Below are 20,012 nucleotides of genomic sequence, written 5' to 3' on the forward strand. Positions count from 1 at the left end.
TTACATGATCTTTTGCAGGAAAACCTCTTATGCACCCGTAACACCTACAACATGGCCAGCAACACCTACACTTGGGTCAGGGCAATCGAGAGGAACATCTCCGACATGCAAGATGACATCAGCCACATCCGGGAGCACATGGTGTTTCGAGGAGGAGACGATGAAGACGAGGACATGGATTGATGAGGATGTTTTGAAGATGGTGTGACACGGATGTAGCTTCTACCAGGTTAGCCCTTTATCACTAACAATTAACTGGCCTGCGTGCCAAAGTTTGAACAATTTACTTTCTTTAACGCTTTTACTTTTCTGCATTTTATTTTTAGTTTGTGTGATGTGGATGATTAACGTTGGTATGATTAGGGTGGTTGTTATTTGTTGTGTGGTGTGGTATTTAAGCAAAACAGGTACCTAGGAAGCTTGGAGGCACTAAGTATTAGTGCTACATAAACCCGAAAACCCAAACCGAAAGCCAAAAACCTGTTTCCATTGATTGTAGACTGTCACCTCAGGGTCGTGCTCAGCCAGCACGCCCCCGTGTCCACCACCCTGTACCTGCTGCTGTCTAAAAACTGCCCGCCACGGGGTCGTGTCCACAAGGCACACCCCCGTGGCCACCTTCTGTATGTTGCTATTACTAGCACTCTGACCACGGGGCCGTGCTCGCCCAGCACGTGGCCGTGTCCAGGTGCCCAGTAACACCAAACTTGTTTTTAAACACCTTTTTACATATTCAATCAACCTAAAAACTTATCTTACGGATACATTGAGGACAATGTGTAATTTAAGTGTGGGGGGAATGTTAAAACCTTGAATTTTGCAAGTCCTAATAACAAGCCTTACACAAAACTCTATTGGAACCGCTAATCACCCCAAATTTTTTTCAAAAACTTCTCATTTTTTTGACTTGTCTTTGTTTAATTTGGGAATAACAAGTTCTAAAAAGGTTATATTTTTACAAATTTACAACCGATAGCACCATGATAAAAAGAACCAATATAAGAAAATTATGAAATGGCATGACAAATCTAGTTAAAATTTGATTATATATACTTGATCCCATTATAAACACATTCCCACAATTAGTGAGTTTTGAGCCTTTATTGAGCATACAAGCATACATCTTTAAACTAAATGCTCAATTTTCGTTTCTTGTGTGAATAGCCGCTTGGTTCTTACGACTCTAGAACTTGCCACGACGATACATTCCCTGTCCTTACCAACTTAAACGCAAGTAACTAAATGATGGAGGCATTAGGACTAACCCATTTTCCTTTCAACACCATTATTTTTCATTTTCTTTATCACCTACCCAAAATCCCCCTAGTTAACCCCTTTGAGCCTAAACCTTTTCATTTCTAAACCCACAAAACAAACACCCTTTACCCACCAAAACCCTTTTTCTTTTCAACCCTTTATTTTAGTAAAAAGCTTAGTTTTCTTGTGATGTTTCCTTATCAAAAAAATGAAAGTCTAGTAATAAACAAAGTCCTCAAAGAAACTTTGTTTGAAAATGCTTAGTTTGAATAAAATTCACAAAAATAAAAAGTTTTACGACGACCGACGCTGTTTACGCTTTTAGCCCTTTTTACTAACTACTAACCCAAAACCACCTACCTTTAGCACAAGCCTAACCCTTCCCCAAGTTCTCTTGATATTAACAAAGGTTTATAGTTAAAAAGGAGGAGGATTGATTGCTTGGCAAGCATATGGTAGAAGTAAGTTCCATCCCGTGAGGTATGTGAACTTGTATATAAATGGAATTTTAAAGAGGCGTGTTATGCCCAAATAAGTAATTTCTCTTATGAAACGTTCTAAATAAATCATAACGAATAGGATTTTAAATAGTATAAAAATAAAACCCAATAAAGATCTTGGATTCCCGACACTCAAGACAAGCCCAAAACTTCTCTTCTACCCATTCCATTTGAGTGTGTAAGCCACATAATAAAGAGTTTTGCTTGAGGACAAGCAAAGATTTAAGTGTGGGGGTATTTGATGTGTGTAAAACGCAACATATAAATTACATCAAATGAGGCATAAAACTAACCCTTTTTTAGTACTAATGTTGGAAAAAATGTGTTTTTGTCTTCCTTTTGTATTTTCAGGACCAAATTTGCTTAAACGACCAAAAGGAACAAATATGTAGCAAAAACTAACATAAATACAAAGGAAAGGAATAAACGTGGCATGCCCGACCTCTCGACAGCATCTCCACAAGCAACAAAAAGAAACAGAAGGCTGACCACGGCCGTGCCCACTGGACACGGGGGCGTGGTCAGATGTTTGCAGAAATGGACAAAGCTGTAGAAGCTTCTATGCCCATCACGGGGGCGTGCCCAGCTCAGCACGGGGCGTGGTCAATGTTAAGATTTGCAGAATCTTGCAAATCTTAATAGTACAGATACGCTTCTGCACACGGGGTCGTGCCCAGCGAACACGGGGCCATGTGGATCCTAATGCAGACAATTGCAATTAATGAAGGCAAAGAAAGGAGATGGCCACGGGGGCGTGTCTAGCGGACACGGGGCCGTGGCCGGGCATATGTTCAGGCTATAAATAGGGGTGCCTGGCTCACTTCAAAGGTATCCCTTGGCAAACCACCTCTCTCCCACTTTGCCACCATTCCACCACCACTACAACATCCACATCCACCACCATCATCCATCATCCACCTAAGAGTGTGTGTAATAGTCTCGGGATCCAAGATTGATCGTAAGAGTTCTTGTTAATCAAAGGCCATGTTTGGCTAAGTCTCTTACATCACTTGGTGAAGACAAGCATTTAATGTGTTACTTTTGATTTTAATCTTTTCGCACTTCTTATTTGGTTTTGTATTAGTGACTTTAATAACTAGTTTCTTATGTTGAAGGTGAAACTTCTTTATCATTTGTCTGTGGTGTCTTGCCATTACTTTATTGTTTATATAAAGTAAAAGATTTTCACCATTCATATCTCTACGGTCTATATAGAGATATGTTGGCTACCTGGTCGGGGGTTAAGGGAATGGTTTAGTAAGGTTCTTGCCGTGTTCAGTGTATAGATCTTTCAAGGACCTGGGTCAAGCTTACAAGGACCTCCTTCAATACCCATAGGTATTGGATGGTGGGGGAGCGAATGGTGTCACACCCCGAAATTATCAGAGCATTGGCGTGACTGGACTGGTATCTTCATTGCACAGCGTAAGCAAAATAAGCTAAGACTTCTAGAAATTGAACGCCCACTAAGTACTCGTATCTCCAATGGTTCTCCTATTCCAATCGTGCCATAACTTTGAAAAGCAACCTGAGAAAGAAACATGCAAAAAAATCAACATAAAGTTGAGCGAGTTCATAGTTTGTTTGTAAAAGATTTGAAATAAATCTTTTGAATAACCGGTTTGTGAAATAATATTGAGAAAACGAATTTAGAAATCATTTTCTTGTCAAGTTATATAGAAACTTTGTATTTGCAACGCATTATGTTTGTAAAACCATGTATTTGTAAACTCTTGTATTTGTAAAGTTTTGTATAATTTGTATAAAACATGGTATTTAATTTGCATAAATCAAGTATTTTTGTAAGTGTGTATGATAAAAATCCCTGGTATGTAGCAATAAGGAAAAAGAGATCACCAATGGGTTGCAAAGCCACTGGTATGTGTGAGAAAGTGCAGGGAAACTCAAACCTAGCAAATTTGTTACCGGGCTTCGGCTGGAAGACACAGTCACCTCTATGGGCCGCCCCAGCCTCACGGGTATGGGCTCGCTACACCCAAATAGATCTATCACTCTTGTGTCCCTCGGTCCTAACAGTGAGGATTAATGGCCTCAAGTGGTGTGCCCACCCCTCACATGATCTAGTAGTATAAACCCTCCTTACGCTAACCATACCATGTAAATGAATGTTTGTAATAATTGTAACATGTATTTTACCCCAGCCTCTAAGGCTGAACCTCCCCAGCCTCTAAGGCTGAACCTCCCAGCCTCTAAGGCCAACTCCCTAATCTCTATATATTATCCCTAGACGACCCGTCCCTATTATGAAAATCATTCACATTTCGAAAATACGCATTTGTTTTGTAAAAACCGGTATGTTTAGTATAAACCTTTCGTAAATCATTTGAGTTCCTCGAAATCCATTCGTAATATGATTTAGAAATACGAGTTTTGCTGTCACACCCCCAAAATCCACGTGCGGAGTGCCACCGCCTGGGGGCGTGACTGACCAGGATCCAGCCACCAATTATACTAAGCAATTTAATTAATAACATAAGCAGTATTCACCAACCACAGGGTTAGCAAATATCATAACCAAAGTTCAAAAGTTTTAGATTCAAATAGTAGTTTAGATAAGTAGCGGAAGCATAGACAAAATAGTTTAAACCAAAGTTTATAGTTCAAGTTTATTTATAACCCAACACATGGGTTAGACGACCACTACACATCCACAAGCTGCAAGCTCCTGAGTCACTGGGTACCTGCAAAGCATGCAGTAGGGTATCAACATAATGTTGGCGAGTTCACGAGGTGTCAAGTTTTAGTTTTCGAAAACGTAAGTTGTTTAGATAAAGCATTTATAATCACGTTATGGGGAGCTACCCGATCTGTAAGCTCACTAAACTGTCGATACCGAAACTGTTGACGTAAAGTTGTTATGCCCCGAGTCAATGTCTATCGTCATTGACCAAGATGCAAGGTCTACTAGTTCACGCCCGATCCCCCTGGTCACGGTGTGAGGTTGTCAAACCTAATAGCGCTATCAACTAATAACCCGTTCGCCCCCGGCGATTAATCGGTACTGTAAGCAGGGACTTAATGTGATAGAGTTTCGTTTAGTTTTGATAGTTGTGATTTATAAATAATATCCAAACGTATCTCCCCCGGAGATAGTGAATTAAAAGTACCCATTCATATTTTCCCACGGAAGTATTAGTTTGGAAGTTTTCTTCCCAAAGATGTCAGTTTGTCCGTGTCCCTCCCTGGGACGCATGCTTTTAGTGTGTGAACTCACCTTGGGTTGCTCGGCAGACAGTTTACTTGGTCAAGTACGTTGGTCACCACGTCCTAACATGGTTACCAGTATAGGTCAGGTTTGGGTACAGGAAGATCACGTATATTTTTGCACATAGCTAACACATAGCATACATACAGTTACATGTTGAGTTATTGGGCCTGCTCTATCATTGAAACAGTCAAACAGTAACAACTAACACATAGTCCAGTCAACAGTCAGCCCAAAACAAAAACACGTTGTGGCCCAAAAACCAAGACAAGCAGCCCGATTTAAACAATGGGTCTCGACTCGAGATCATGCGGTCTCGAGTCGCAGCCAAGGGGTCTCAAGTTGTGGAGGGCTGGTCTTGAGTCGCAACCTCCGTTCTCGAGTGGTGTTTAAAATGAGTGGCAGCCTTGGAGATCTCGAGTTCAGTCTCGAGTTGTCACTATGTGGTCTCGAGTCACAATTACCGCGGTCTCGAGTAGCAACTTAACGGTCTCGAGTCGAAACCAGAGGTCTCGACTCGCTCGCCTGCTGATTCTGGTACAACTGCGAGACTTGTACTAACCAATAGAATTTTATGTTCATGATTTTATGTACTATCTAATGAAAATGCATAAACATGTTTCTTTGTCTAACAATTAACCAAAATGGATCAAACAACCAGTTTTTCAAATATTCAAGGCACCTTCAACTCATATTCATGTTGTTCATCATATATTCAAATTATTGAATACTCATTCATATCATATTCCTATAGTTCATCACTAGGGTTTTATCATTCATCTTTACATCCAAAGCATATGCATAGATCCTCAATACTATAACATATAATCCGAGATTTGTGAACAAGAATCATGTGACATATATCTTAAATATCAAGACAATCTTGTGACCATCATTAAACACAATATTTGTCCTATTTTATCTAACATGAATCGGATAGTCATAAGTTCATCAATTATTTCTCATTCAAAGCACAATAGTTCACATCTCATTCCTCATTTAACCATTCAAAACAAACATCCATTAATCAATTCATTTGATCAACAATGTGGTATTATTATGTATTCTAACTCATCAAGGATTAAACAAACTATAGGGCACTAACCGGCTAGATATGGGGAGTGTGCGGAGGATCGGTGAAGGTAGTTCCCGAGTGATGATCTTTAAGCCGGTTTGATCCGAGAGAGAGAGAAGAAGGATGTTGCTAGGGTTTTAGTGAAAGAGAAGGAGAGTGTGTAGGAGAGTGTGGGAGTGAGTGTAAGGGAAATGTGGATGATGGCATGGGTTTTTATATCAAGTGGTGCTCCCTAATGGGTTCCGAGTGGACCAAAGGAGGTCCATGGCCCAACCGGCCTACTGTTTTACTGTTCACTCGAAACCGGGTGGTCTCGAGTCGTGGTCTCGGTTCGCTGCTACTTATACACTCACATATATATATTTATTATATACACGTTATCAACACGTAGCACATCAAGATAATTCACATCTTTCATTTAATAATTCATACGTACACACTGTTAATACAAGAGGGTTAATCGGGAAAACGTAGAGTGTCACATTATCCCCAAGTTTTAAGAACTTTCGTCCCAAAAGTTAAGGCAGCCACTGACAAGCTAGTGACAACGTTTCAACGAGGTGTCACATCATCCCCCCGTTAGCTTGGAATTTTGTCCCGAAATTCTGTTATAGCTTCAGTGCTGGGAGTTTCGTTTGGGAACAACTGGGGGTACTTGCGCTTCATCTGGTCTTCCTGTTCCCAGGTAAACTCTAGGCCACGTCGCAAGTTCCAACGAACTCGCATGAGAGGTATCTTGTTGATGCATTTAATGTCTATCGCCTTCGTCAAACCGAGTCGTAGTGAAAAGTCGGAAGGAATCAAGCGCATAATGTCATATTTAGTTAGAGATGGCAAGGTGGCAAACTTGTAATTAATGAGAACTTTCATTAAGTTTCCTTGACCATATAAATAGGAGGTTATGTCATGATTTTAGTAAGACTTTAGAAAAGTTCTAGAAAGAGTTTAGAAGGAGACTTGGAGGAGAAGACTTTCTAGAGAGAGAAAGTAGAAAGAGAAAGTTGTATATTTGTGATTCTTGTACCGTACACGTCAAATTTAGCAATGGAATCACATTAGTAGTACGTTATCGTGTGTTCGGTCACGTTCGTTCACAGATTCCGCACGTGAAACGTTCGTTACGCAATCGAACGGCGTCAAAACCGGTCCTACAATTGGTATCAGAGCTAGGAGCTCGATTGCTTGATCAAACACATCATTCGTACCAGATTTCAGAGCCAAATCAGATCCGGATTCATTGATTTCTTCATCTTCTACTCATTTCTTACGTTTTTCACTAAAAAACGTCAAATTGAACGGGTAAATACGGTCCAAATCGTCTGATTTTTGGATATGTTGTGCGCATAGACCCGATCTAAAACCCTACCAAGTTTTAGCTCGAAACTCCAAGTCGTTTTGGAGATATCGCGGTTTTTCGGTCCGAATTCGCGTCAAATTTCAGCTCAGGATGGCTTATGTGTCACTACTGTGGATCGCTTATTTGAAATTGTGTTGGTTCGCTCAACAGGTCAGATCGCTCAAAGGGCAATTGATATGGTCCGCTCTTAAGTAAATTTTAGGATCGCTCATTGTGTCAAGTGTGGCCCGCTCATAGGTCAACTGTTGGCTCGCTTTTAAGTCAATTTTATGAACCGCTCATTGTGTCAGTTTCTGGTCCGCTTATAAGGTTTGAGTTTCAGTTCGTTTTTTTGTCATCGTTGTCAGCAGGTATTGCAGGTCCATTGAATGTTGATGAATTTCATTAATTGAAATGCATGTGATCATTACTTGTTGTCGGCCACTTTTGAAGTAAAGTAAAATTGTTTTTCCTTTGCTGTACATCGCCCAACATCACCGCATATCACCGTCCAACATTAATTGATCTTCCTGATTTTTTAAGTCACCGCCCATTAATTCATTGTTTGTGGGTTTGTGCATTAAAAGAAAAAAAAACGGTCCAATTAGTGTTAAGGGGTATTAATTGTGTTTGTCTGCTAGGTGGCATGTTATTAATATCATTTAGTGGAGGCCCATCTATTGTTGTCGGATAATTGTGATTGTCTTGCACCGCCCATTACCTTTTGTTCGGCCCAATCATATTTTTTTAACAATTAAAAAAAAAGGTCGGCCATTCTCTATAAATTTGCATGTGAATTTCGAATAAATCAAAGAAATATTGTGATCATTAATCAAAGTTGCATTTGATTTGATAAATTGTTTCATTGGCCAATGTGATCATTTTTGTTGAAACATTTTATCAATTTGTCTTGTATTATCGGGTCACAATTTTAGTTCAAGGGATTTTGTTGTTCAAGTTTAAAGTGCAACAAATAGAGCCGCAATTCGAACAAGTTGCCATACGATTCTAATCAGTGTTGTTTGAATTGTTTCAGGTAATCTGTCAAGCGTCAGATATTCGCACGAGCGAATCCACACTCGATCCGATCTTTGATAGTTATTTGATTGTGTGAAATTTTTGTATTGATTGAAAATCCGTTTTTGTGAATCTTTTATTACCGAATCATGGATACAAATTTCTTTAACATGAATCAAGAGACATTTGATAGAATAAATGTATTAAAGAAAGAATTTGATTCATTTTCAGGTTATCCAGGAGAAAACACTAAGGATATCATTGGGAGATATAAACTTCTTGTTCGTTCAATGTCTAAAATTGGTATAACTAAAGAACCAGCAGAATGGGTTGAAAAATTTGTCAGTGCTTTACCGAAAGAAGAATGGGAAGATTACATCTTGAACCTGAAGAGTTCTGGAGAATTTTCTCAACTGACGATTTGTCCACTCGTTGAAAGAATTGAAGAACAGATGAGAATTAATGATGAAAAGAAGAAAAACCAAAATGGTGATCAAAGGGTAAAGGAAGAAAAGGCTTCAAAAGTTGGAGAATCTGTGAAGAATGCATCAGTGTGTTTCAAATGTGACAACTTTAAGACTAATAATGACAAACTCGTAAAAGTTGCAAAAAGTTTGGCATTGGAGATCAAGAAGTTGAAAGACGAGAAGCAGAATGATGATAAGCAGATTCTTATATTAAAGGAAATGTGTGAGAAGATGAAAATTGAAAAATCAAAAATTGAAAAAGATTTTCAAAATCAAATGAAAATTTTTGAAGATGGGAGAGATGTGTTTAGCAAAAACAACATTGAAAAACAAAAAATGATAAATTCCCATCTTCAGAAAATTATTAAACTTGAGAAAGAATGTGAATGTGCTAGAAAGAAAGTTGAAGAGTTGAAAAAAAAGCTTGAAAGCAAACAGAAATCATCAGAAGATGAAGATTTCTGGATTAAGTTGGAAAACAAGAATTTGAAAGCGAACGAATCAAAATTCCAAGAACAGTTAAAAATTTTGGAAATTGAAAAATCTGTTCTTGAAAATTTGAAGAATGAGAATGAAAGTGCGATCAAGTCTCATCTTGGTAGAATATCTCAGCTTGAAAAAGAAGCTGAAAATTCCAGAAGCAAGATTGATGAACTTGAGAAGAAATTGATAGGTTTTGTGACTTCATCAGATAGTTTGAAGTTTCCTTGTCCAAAACCAATCAATTCTATGCCGATAAGTGAAAATGTTACAAACTTTGACAAAGTCAAAGTTGAAGATTGCGATGAGAAAACTGATGATGAAAATGAGAAATTTTATTCAGCAGATGAGTCTGAGACAGAGTCTGATGCTGAAATTAAGAAAAAGAAAACAATTTCAAAATTAAGAGGAAAATTTCAGAAAACTGTTTTGCACTCGACTGAAAAGGGAGAATGCTCTAAGCAAAAACCTGTGAAGAAAATTGTAGAACAGAAACAAAAATTTAAAAATGAAGAAAAAAACTCATCAGTACGATCATCCAATCAAAAGAAAAAATTACAAAAAGTAGAAAATGAAAATTCAAAAATTGTTGAATGCAGGACAGACCACAGTGCTTCAAAGCCAAATCCAGCAGATTTGAGGAAGGAATATCACCAAGCCAGACAATGCTATGATCTGAGCGTTTGGTGTGAAGGTGGTATATGGTATGATAACAGAGTGTGTTACAAGTGCGGATATCACGGACACATTGCTGTTAACTGCCAGAGACAGAGATTTGAGACGAGGAGATGCTATAATTGCCAAATCAAAGGACATATTGCCAGAGATTGCTCAAGGAAATCAAGTGAAAGATTGAGGGGTAATTCTCAGAAATTGGCAAAGAAACCAGTCACTGTCAAGCCCAAGAAACTGAAAGTTTCAGAACAGAATGTCAAAGAACAGAAGGTCCAAGAACCTAAAGTTCAAGAAACGAAAGTGAAGCTTTCTCAGGGGCAAAAAGACAAACTGCGGAAGAAGAGGAAAAAGGCGAGAGAGTAGCTCGAGAAGATTTTGTCCTCGGGTTCATCCGACAGATCGATTAAGAGTGCTGATGAATCGATTCACTCGACAACAAAGTCAAGTAAACCGAATTCGTCAGATGCAAATCTGAGGATAAAAGAGGAGATAAAGAAGAAGGAGAAAAAGGTCGGCGATGAATCTGACATGTCGAAATCAGACAAGCCACCTTCAGGCGATGAATCTGGCTCGTCAAAGTCAGACAAGCCACATTCAGGCAATGATTCTGGTTCGTCAAAACCAGAAGAGCCATGTGTTGAGGTAAAAATTGAGAATTCTGATTTAACAATGGATGAGAAAAACTTTCCACCATTGTTGAACAAGAATTCGAAATCACCCAAGGCTGGTCAGGCTTAGGTGAATCTGTTTAAATGAAAAATCCTGACTTGCCGGAGTTCCCAGGTTGGTAAGCGTGGAACATGAATTGGCACATTTCTTGAGAAATTTCACTCTGGTGATTTTTCGTCTTTCAAAAGATAAATCAGGGACTTTAAGTTGTACTTGATTCATCTTTCCTACAAGTGGTAATTTGAAAAACAAAATGACGAAACCCCATGTTTATGAAACAACACACAAAACTAATTTTCCGGAAAAACCATTTTGATTAAAACAAACTTAAGTGTTTTGAAATCATAATGGGAAAATAGTTTGTTGTGAGGGGGAGTTCTGATTGTTTACGCCAAGTGGACAGAGAATTGAAGTGATTCTCATCAAGTTGTCAAGTTTGTACAGTTTGTTTCAAATTTTCTCAGAAAATCAAAATTGAAACATATTTTGATTTTAGGGGGAGAAAAATTTTAAAAAATTAGAAAATTTGAAAATGTCAAAAACATTGAAAAATTCAAAATGAGTTTTGTTGTGAAAAAGAGGAAATGATAGTAAATCAGTGGACTATCACAGCATGCTAAAGAAATGTAATGTCAAATGTAATAAACGGTCTCACTGATGATGTGACGATAGATTTTTGTACATTTAGTAGATTTATTCGGGATATAAACCTAAAATTTCAAACTTGTGAAATTCGTGGGGAACACTACTTGGATATATAGGTAACCCCTGAAATCTCGTTTGAAAGGTCTCGTATTCTGATATACTAGGTGTTTATACTCTATGATGTCTGGGGTATTATTCCGGGACTTCTGCTGAACGGTAGTTCTGACCTAGTCCTTGGCTAATACTTTCCGCAAAATGCTTGAAACATAGCATAAAGCCCTCAGTTGATTAGACAATAAAATTGATAATCATCTGTTGTAGCTGAAAACATCCTCTAAAGGGGACACACTGCTAAGTCGAAGCTGATATCTCTCTGCTGAACGGAAGTTCTGACCTGAGATCCCTCAGTTCTCGCATTTTCCCCTTATTTATGTACAGATATCATTGTAGTATTCTTGCCTGTAAGACTGAATATTGGGATTCTGGATACGGGAGTATATTCAAGAGGTGGGACACATGAATCGAACTAAGTTCATAAAACACTTAAATAGTATCCTGAATCGATTGAAAATTGTATGAAAATTTAAGAGGACAACTATATCGTCAATCTATGTGAATCATTTAGAACTTAAAATGTCTAAAAGCTTAATGGTGCGTGTGATGTGTCTCAAAAACTGATATGATCCTCTTACACAAACTCACAAAAATATGTTTGTACATATTTCATTTCTGCAATTGATTTCTGTCTTTGCATTTATGTTTCTTATTTTGAAAAATTCAAAAAGATTTTCGACAACTGATGTTGGAGAGCTGATATTCAAAATCTCACAGGCTAAACTTGATGAACAGATAGTTTGGTTAATGGTTTGAAATGTTTAAGATAATTCATTAATTTGAATTAGAAATTGGTATGTTTCAAATTTTATCAGTTTTAAATGTGATAATTCTCAAACGTTTAGTTAATTCATTAAGTTGAATCACAACTTTATTGGTTTGTAATCGAGAGGTTGAGATGTGTAGGTTTCAGAATTTGTCGCTACGAAAAGCCAGACTACGATCCCGACAGCCGAGTCTAAGGGGGAGTCTGAAGACGAGCTTAATGCAAAAGGAGCTTGTATTCGGAAAGCAAGGCGTCGATCCCAAAAGCACGGAAGCTTGACGAAAGGGGGAGCCTGAAGAGTCTGAAGAAAACGGAAGCTGAAGACAGATCCACCGGGATTCTATTCAAGCAAGAGGAAGTCAAGAGAGAGAGAAAGACAAGCCGCTACGAGTTTCACTACGAGATTGACTACGGCAATATCCAAGGGGGAGATTGTTGATGCATTTAATGTCTATCGCCTTCGTCAAACCGAGTCGTAGTGAAAAGCCGGAAGGAATCAAGCGCATAATGTCATATTTAGTTAGAGATGGCAAGGTGGCAAACTTGTAATTAATGAGAACTTTCATTAAGTTGCCTTGACCATATAAATAGGAGGTTATGTCATGATTTTAGTAAGACTTTAGAAAAGTTCTAGAAAGAGTTTAGAAGGAGACTTGGAGGAGAAGACTTTCTAGAGAGAGAAAGTAGAGAGAGAAAGTTGTATATTTGTGATTCTTGTACCGTACACGTCAAATTTAGCAATGGAATCACATTAGTAGTACGTTATCGTGTGTTCGGTCACGTTCGTTCACGGATTCCGCACGTGAAACGTTCGTTACGCAATCGAACAGCGTCAAAACCGGTCCTACATATCTGGCTACATTTGAGGGTTTTGATCTCTCGATCCGTGATCTCAATTGGTTCCTCAATGAAGTGTAGCTGCTCGTCGAAAGTGAGTTCCTTGAAAGGGATTATGAGTGTTTCATCTAACAGACATTTCTTCAGATTAGACACGTAGAAGACGTTGTGCACCGCGCTCAGCTCTTCTGGCAGGTTCAACCTATAAGCAACCTTACCGATCCTCTCGGTAATTTCGAATGGTCCAACATATCGCGGATTTAGCTTGCCCCGTTTACCAAAACGAACCACGCCCATCCAGGGTGAGACTTTAAGTAGAACCCGGTCCCCGACCTGGAATTCTAGCGGTTTCCTACGCTTATCAGCGTAACTTTTCTGACGGTCACGAGCTGCCGCCATGCGTTGTCTGATCTGGGCGATCCTTTCCGTTGTGTCTACCACCAATTCTGGGCCTGTGACATGGCTGTCACCAACTTCCGCCCAGCAAAGAGGTGATCGGCATTTACGACCGTACAATGCCTCAAAGGGTGCTGCCTGAATGCTGGTGTGGTAGCTGTTATTGTAGGAGAATTCCACTAGCGGTAGATGCTTCTCCCAATTCTTGCCAAAATCGATCACACATGCCCTAAGCATGTCTTCCAGGGTTTGGATGGTGCGTTCTGAGTGCCCATCCGTTTGTGGATGATAAGCGGTGCTCATATCCAAAGGTGAGCAAAAGGATTTGTGCATAGCTTGCCACAACTCAGAAGTAAAACGGGCGTCTCGATCGGAAATAATGGAGGTTGGCACCCCGTGCCTCGAAACCACTTCCTTTAAGTAAACGTCTGCCAAGGTAGAAAACTTGTCTGTTTGTTTAATAGCCAAAAATTGTGCAGATTTAGTTAATCGGTCTACTATCACCCAGATAGTGTCGTTTCCGCACTGAGATCTAGGTAGGCCAGTAACGAAATCCATGGAGATTTGCGCCCATTTCCATTTCGGGATCTCTGGTTGTTGGAGTAGGCCTGCTGGTTTCTGATACTCAGTCTTGACTCTTGCGCAAGTCAAACATTTGCTGACATATGTTGCTATGTGGGCTTTCATGCCAGGCCACCAATATGTAGTCCTTAAGTCGTGGTACATCTTATCCGAACCAGGATGTACTGAGTAACGGGACTTATGGGCTTCGTCCATCACAAGTTCACGTAGATCTCCATAGAGTGGAACCCAAATACGCCCTGTCACATAGTAAGCATCGTCTTCTTTTTGTTCTAACCGCTGCCTCGATCCTCGCAGGGAATCAGCCCTGATGTTCTCTGGTTTCAGTGCTTCAACCTGAGCATTTCGAATCTGAGTAGGGAGGTTAGACTGGATAGTAAGTTGTAGCGCTCGCACGCGCTTGGGTGTAGTGTCTTTTCGGCTGAGGGCGTCTGCCACGACATTGGCCATGCCCGGATGGTATTTGATTGCACATTCGTAATCATTCAAGAGTTTGACCCATCGACGTTGTCGCATGTTTAATTCCTTTTGCTTGAAGATATGCTCGAGACTCCTGTGATCGGTGTAAATGGTGCACTTGGTACCGTACAGGTAATGTCTCCATATCTTAAGAGCAAAAACCACTGCTCCTAGTTCCAAGTCGTGCATAGTGTAGTTCCTTTCGTGAGTCTTAAGTTGTCGAGAAGCGTAAGCAATAACTTTCTCGCGTTGCATTAACACGCAACCGAGCCCATGAATAGACGCATCACAGTAAACCACAAAGTCGTCGGTACCTTCAGGTAACGAGAGAATAGGAGCACTGTCACACCCCCAAATTACCACCTAGGGCGTGTCCCTAATGGAGGTGTAACGATCCAACAAAGAGCCACCAATCATATCAAACACAAGTTATAATGTACTGAAATACTCAATTGAAAGAAATGTATTGTTTGAAAGTTAAAGCAAAACCAAAGTACTGAGCGGAAGCATAAAAGTATAAGCGTATAAATGTATGAAAACCAAATCAATATAATCGTTTATTATGACCATAACCACTCCAGCAGCATCAGACGGCAAGCTCCCAAGTTCCTTCAATAATTACCTACAAGCATGTAAACAAGTGTGTCAGACTACGCTGGTGAGTTCAAGGTTTGTGTTTGTTTACCAAGTTGTGTTACCAGTCATGTGAGTAAAACAGTTTACAAGACGTTATGTTGTTTGTTGTTATGATGTTTGATGTTTCGATGTTGTTATTACTCGATTACCGAATGGCCAGATGATATGTGATTGCCAACCCCAATGCCTCTATCAAAGCATTGGTCATGTTTTAAGGTAATTAGTTCACGCCCGTTCTCCTCGAACGTCGTGAGGGTGCCAAACCTAATAGCGCTATCAACTAATAACCCCCGTTGCCCTACAAGCAACGACCCGGTAGATGTAGTGGTCTTACAATGATAGAAAACGGAGTATGATAACCAACATCCCATTACACATGCATTCCCCCTCGGAATGTTACCCGTTATCCCTTCCCTGGGATCCATGCTTGAGAAAAAGCAATGAACTCACCTTGATTTGCTCGGTGTGTTACAGTTTACTATCCGTTCCAATTGATTAACCAGATCCTAGTGTGGTTACCCATAATCGTCAGTCATATGCACAAAGAGCACGTATTCTACACACATACTACACTGGTAGCGTTCACAGATTGCACATAACATTACACAAGTCAGTATAGTGATTCATACAACATACTAATTCATTATTGTCATAAAATCGCATAGCGAGTCGTTGGTCCAATTACTCATTCATATTACAAGTCCGCACCTCAAAAGACACATAACATTTAACCTTTCATTTCCTGTTGTCACAATTACAGCCCAAAGGTGCAACCTAGCACCACAATTCCATTTAAAGGTACACGGGCCAAATACTCAAGCCCATTAATAAGAATGCGGTCCGATTCAAGTGGGTGGCATGTACAAACAACGTGGCTCACTTCTCTCGTGTGACCCACTGGTTCGGCCCAAATATATACCCGTTACATAACCGTGCAGGTTCTGGGTTGCTCGGCCTGAGCCCAGCCCAAAACTTCACGCAGTCGTCCAACACCTTCTTTCCCCAACCCATTTAACTAATATAACATGATGGGTCCTTATTTACAGAATTATGTTATTCATTGGCAACCCAAGTCAATTTATGAACTTATTATCTCATCTTCCTAACCCAACTTAATCCTATATCATCGACCCATGTTCATAGTTTTCAAAATCGACACCTCCCCTATTCTGTTAAATCAAATCCCCAATCTAACAACCCTTTTCTAATAATTAGCACATACAAAAATTTTACCTATACATGCTAATAGATTTATACATAACTAACAAACACTCTAATCAAGAAATCAAAAATAGATACCCTGCTCGTTTTCCTAAATTGTCATCACATATACTCCACATGAATTCATTCCATCATTTATTGCACATGGGGTTTACTGACAATACTATAGTAACATGCATATTACTTGATTAGTCTTCACATGGCCATCAATTTATAAAGTCAATGTAATTTATGTGATCACTTAACCTCTATTGGACCAATATAGTTGTATTCAGTCAAAGCACATGGCCCTCACAACAATCAATGACTACATGATCTAACATCAGCAAACATGATCACAACTAACTGCCATATTACGTGAACTTTTAGTTCAACTTTATTGACATGCACATACATTATAATTACAAACACTTGTTGCCGTATCTATTATCAAACAAATTCGAAGTCATGCATCACATCATTGTTAACACAAACATATCATACCAAAAATATAGTCAACACGTTTAGATCGGATCACAAGCAATCATCGATACGTCATCATTATTCACAGCCTTGGTTAACAATCAACCTTCGTACGATCCCTAACCACCCTAAATCTTAGCTCTTGCGACCATAAACCATAGTTATTCATTTACATACCAACACCATCCAACACATAATCGCATAACCAGAATTATCAAGCAAATACAAGTCAAATTAGTGCTGAAATATACTAACCGAAAGCTGGGAAGAATACTGATCACTACGGGGGGGGGGGGGGGGGAAGAGTCTGCTCCACAGCCGTGCGTAATCAGGAAATAGGTAGGGTTGTTATGATTTTAAACTAATCACAATTTGATTAAGAGTACAATACGTATGCCTATATCTATATGGATAAGGGTGTTGGGCCGGTTACCCTTTTCTAAACAGTTGGGCCAACTACGACACCATAGCTGATCCAATTCAATTAATTATACTAACTGGACCAAGTTTCCTAAGGATTTGCTGGGCCGATATGATAAACAATAGCAAGATATAAGTATGGGCCCAATATACATGGCCAAACGACTTCCATCAGGATACCTAAATCTGACCGGGTTAATTAGATTTAACTGAGTTGAGATCACAAGATTTAAACGATACTAACCGTGGAGGTTCGGGTTGTCACATCATCCCCAACTTGAAAGAAATTTCGTCCCGAAATTTGGCAAGCGCCAAGTGTGAGAGAAACGAAGTGCGAAATCAGGATTGTTGCGGGTTCTGCTCAGTTGTGTCCCCAACTTGAAGAGGAATCTCGCCCCGAGATTCACCAGTTTTGCTTGACTCTGCTTTGTCTTTGGGAAAGAGGTGAGGGTACTTTAGTTTCATCTGATCCTCGCGCTCCCACGTGAATTCCGGTCCACGTCTTGAGTTCCAACGAACCCTAACGATGGGAATACGACCACGTCTTGAGTTCCAACGAACCCTAACGATGGGAATACGACTGTGTTTACGCACTTTGACCTCACGGTCCATGATCTCGATGGGTTCTTCAACAAACTGCAACTTGTCGTCGATTTTTAACTCTTGAAAAGGTACCGCTAATGGGTTGTCAACATAACATTTCTTTAATTGTGATAAATGAAATACGTTGTGAACATTACCCAGCTCAGTAGGTAACTCCAACCTATAAGCCACCTTACCGATACGTTCAAGAACTTTAAATGGCCCAACATAACGTGGATTCAGCTTGCCACGCTTCCCAAAGCGTACAACCCCTTTCCACGGTGAGACTTTCAGCATGACACGGTCATTCACTTCAAACACTACCTCTTTGGCACGCTTGTCCGCATAGGCCTTCTGGCGGTCACGAGCAGCTGCCATACGTTCTCTGATTTTCACGATCATATCTGAAGTTTCGAGTACCATCTCAGGACCTGTGATTTGACTATCACCCACCTCAGCCCAGCAGAGAGGTGAACGACACTTCCTCCCATACAGTGCCTCAAATGGCGCCGCTTTGATACTGGTGTGGTAGCTGTTATTGTAGGAAAACTCTACCAACGGCAAGTGCTTCTCCCATCCTTTCCCAAAATCTATAACACATGCCTGCAGCATATCCTCTAGTGTCTGAATAGTGCGCTCACTCTGACCATCCGTTTGTGGATGATAGGCCGTGCTCATATCGAGACGTGAGCCGAACGACTTATGCATAGCCTGCCATAACTCCGAAGTAAAACGAGGATCTCGATCAGAAATAATAGAAGTCGGCACCCCGTGCTTAGAAACCACCTCTTTGAGGTACACTGCTGCGAGCTGCGAATACTTATCTGTCTCCTTGATTGCTAGGAAATGTGCTGACTTTGTGAGACGGTCGACAATCACCCATATAGTATCGTTCCCTGCCTGCGTTCTAGGTAACCCCGTAACAAAATCCATAGCGATCTGTTCCCATTTCCACGTAGGTATCTCCGGCTGCTGTAGTGGTCCTGAAGGCTTCTGGTACTCTGCCTTGACCCTGGCGCAGGTCAAACACTTACTCACGTAGGTGGCAATAATAGCTTTCATGTTCGGCCACCAATACAAAACCTTGAGGTCCTGGTACATCTTATCAGACCCTGGATGAATAGAATATCGTGAAGGAACCCATATCCGTTCCATGAAGTAGTAGATATTGTCAGACCGTTGCTCGAACTTCTTCTTGTGTAACCCTCGTAATTCTTCGGCTTCGATATTTTCTTCCTTTAACGCTTCAATCTGAGCTGAACGAATCCGGGCAGGTAAATCAGAGTGAATAGTAAGCTGTAGGGCACGAACACGCTTCTGTTTCGGCTCCTTGCGACTAAGGGCATCAGCTACAACATTAGCTTTACCCGGATGATACTTGATAGCACACTCATAATCATTGAAAAGCTCGACCCAACGACGTTGCCGCATATTCAATTCCTTCTGGTCGAAGATATGTTGAAGACTCCTGTGATCGGTATAGATGGGACACTTGGTACCGTACAGGTAATGCCTCCAAATCTTCAACGCAAAGACTATGGCTCCTAACTCCAGGTCGTGTGTCGTATAGTTCTTCTCGTGTACCTTCAACTGTCGAGAAGCATAAGCTATCACCTTATCTCGCTGCATCAGCACACAGCCGAGACCCTGAATAGACGCATCGCAATAAACCACAAAATCTTCAGTACCCTCTGGTAGCGATAAAATCGGCGCGCTGCACAACTTCTGCTTTAAGAGCTGGAATGCTTCTTCTTGGTTCGATCCCCAAGAATAAACAACTTTCTTTTGAGTCAGGGCGGTGAGGGGTTGAGCAATCTTAGAAAAATCCCGGGTAAACCGACGATAATATCCCGCAAGACCAAGAAATTGACGCACCTCCGAAGGATTCTTTGGTGCCGCCCAATTTCGAATAGCATCGATCTTGGCAGGATCCACATGAATACCCATTTCATTAACGATGTGCTCGAGAAAGTGTACTTCCCGAATCCAGAAGTCACACTTAGAAAACTTTGCGTACAACTGCTCCTTCCTCAGGAGCTCCAAAATAAGGCGAAGATGGCGCTCGTGGTCTTCCTTGTTTTTGGAGTAGATCAATATGTCGTCAATGAAAACGATAACAAAGTCGTCAAGGTAAGGTTTGCACACGCGGTTCATGAGACCCATGAAGACCGCTGGTGCGTTGGTCATCCC

Source organism: Helianthus annuus, chromosome 4, assembly GCF_002127325.2.
Source record: "Helianthus annuus cultivar XRQ/B chromosome 4, HanXRQr2.0-SUNRISE, whole genome shotgun sequence".
Taxonomy (NCBI): domain Eukaryota; kingdom Viridiplantae; phylum Streptophyta; class Magnoliopsida; order Asterales; family Asteraceae; genus Helianthus; species Helianthus annuus.